Raw genomic sequence first — 2,802 nt, 5'->3', positions numbered from 1 at the left:
AGGGTGGAGGAGGGTCTTCTGGGAGAAAGATGCAGTCTTTGATCTCTCTAGCCCCCCCCAACACCACCCCCTGATCGATATGAACTCTCCCTCTCCGCCCCCCCCCCCCCCCCCCATTTCATTTAGAAAGTGATTTGAATCGGTGCATGTGTGTGCACGTGTGCGTGCGTGTGTTTCTTGAAGCCACGCCCCTGCCTGGTGGAGACCAGCTCTGTCTGGATGAACGCTTGTGTAGGGACACCACTGCTCACCTGAGGAGGATCCTGCAGGTGTGAGGAGGCGTGGCTCCTCCCCTGACAGGGGGCGCACGTGGAGGCTTCATCAGAGAGTGGAGACACAGGTGGGACACATGAGGGGAATCAGCTGAGGGGAGATGAACACACAGAGCTGTTTCTGAAACCACCCCCTATACCCTACATAGTGCACTCAATAGTGTGGACGCCATTTTGAAATAGTGTCCAAAATGTTAGTGAGCATCGCTGTACCCTATGTAGTGCACTCAATGTATCCCACAATGCACTGCGAAAAGTAGCGTATAAGCGAGCACCCTAACTCGGAAAATGTATCCCATCAGCCTTTATGGTATCATGTGACAGTATCACGTTGATTGGATACATTTTTTATCGTAATTTCTTTTGTGCGGTTTGATATATGAATTTTTTGGAAATTAGAATTTTTTTTCAGTAGGGGTCCAATATGATCATCTTAAAATATTACAACATGAATGTGTAAAAAAAAATAAAATCAATCAATCTTCACTGAACCCCCCGCCCCTCACTTAAAATTGTTCTTCGGAATCAGAATCTCAGTAAAAGAATATTTACAAAGATGAAAAGTAGCTCTGGATCCATTTTTTGATGAAAAATTGCTTTATTAAATGTTTTCACTACAGCGAAATATGACTTGAGAATGTGCCATCACATCTTAGCTTGAAAATGTCAGGGGACACTAACTATTTTAGGTAATAAGTAATTATTATTGTGTAATTATTGACATTAATATTTCATTTTATTATATAATGTTAATTATCGGGTAAAATATTGCATATTCATAAAATGACCGCTGAATGTATTTCTGATGGGTTAAAATAATTAAATAAACCTTGCCACTTTTCCCGGCGACCGGTTGGTAATTATTATGCAACACCATGACATCACTTTACGTGCACTGTAAATGACACCGTTGTCCGAATACTAACTTTAAATTGAGTGCACTACGTAGTTCACTCAATCCATGTCCCTCATGTAGTGACTAGTGAATAGGAGACGAGTGTGTGGTTTCGGAAACAGCCAGATGTTGACATCTGATCCGCTCCGCGGTGGATGTTTAGGTCACATGACGGGAGGGAAGCAGTTCTGCGTTTGTTCCCGTTGTTCTCCGAGACGTCAGCTAAGCCCGTCAGACTAATTAGTTCTAATGAAGTAAAACTGTTCATTTTTCCAGTATTCCCGGGTCTCATCAGCAGGAGCAGCTCTGGGATGGACAGATCATCTGACCGGGATGGAGCTTCTCCCTGAAGATGAGAAAAACACCCTTTTGACCAAATATTGGCTCACATTCGCGCTGTCATTAGCCGCAGCTCTGTTAGCAGCCAGTGTTGGCCCAGGAGATGCTTCCTCCTGTTGCTCACACCTGAGGTTGAGCCCTTTCCTGTCCTGTAGGCAAACACTCAGGTTAGGCTCGAATCAGCGGCATTAAACTGGCATCTGCTGAAAGTGAGAGTCTGGAAGATCCTGGGGAGAAGCTCGGGTTGTGTAGGTGTTCTAGAGTCCTTGAGAGGAACCTGCAGCCCCCCCAGAACTCATTAAACACCTTTGTGCTGACCTGACCTCATCATCCAACCATCTCTGGAAAACCAGGATGGAATAAAGCTCAGGAAAGATCTTCTGATGGAAAAATATCCTCTAGCATGAATGCTAGCCTTTAGTAGAGGTCCCTGGGATGAACAGCGATGGTTAGAAGCACAGAGGCCTTCTGTAAATTGTTAAAACATCATGCTAACCCACAGATGTTAGCTCATCCACCCAGACAGAAATGGAAATAATGCTAAAACCTCACAGCTCACAGCTGGAATGTCTGATAGCTGCTGAAGCAACCGGACAAGGTGCTGCTGATGAGCAGCGGTCCAGGAGCGGGCTAACGCCACGAGCACCGTTAACATCAAGAACGTGCGGTCACAGTTTGATGAGTCGGATTCAGACCGAATCCACTTTGATAAAGACTGAAGAGCTTCAGATTGATGCTGATGAGTCTCATCATCCATCTCTGAGTGGGCTTTCAAAGAAAGTCCACAGGTGCTCCATCAGGCCCTGCTCCTTGTGTAGCTCTGAACACAGCAGCCGGTCCAGTCCAGCCCGCTAATTGCAGAGAAGATGAATGAAACTTCCTTCTTAAGCCCCTTCAGAGCGCGAGAACATGAAGAGACGCCCACGGGGGTCGACGAGAGCAGGTACTCTCGATTCAGCTGAATGATGAAGACAAAGAAAGGCCTGCTCCTTTGATCTTCCAGGGTTCCTCATGGCGAATGTTCTGGTTGGTTCTGCGGCGTTGAACATGATTTCAACCCAGCGGTCTCCTGCTGGTGTCTGCCCAGTCACAGCTGACGGGGGTAGGGGTGGTAGGGGTGGTAGGGGTGGTAGGGGTGGTAGGGGTGGTAGGGGTGGTAGGGGTGGTAGGGGTGGTAGGGGAGTCCTGCAAATCACACAGAGCTGCAGACCTTCAGGGTTCTGTGTCTCAAAGTTCTGAAGGATCCTGATCCTGGGAGGGGGAGGGGTTGTGGCAGAGTGAAACAAGAAGAGGCTG

This window comes from Takifugu flavidus, chromosome 8 (genome assembly GCF_003711565.1).
Source record: "Takifugu flavidus isolate HTHZ2018 chromosome 8, ASM371156v2, whole genome shotgun sequence".
In the NCBI taxonomy this organism is placed as follows: domain Eukaryota; kingdom Metazoa; phylum Chordata; class Actinopteri; order Tetraodontiformes; family Tetraodontidae; genus Takifugu; species Takifugu flavidus.
Note: the sequence above shows the minus strand (reverse complement) of the source record.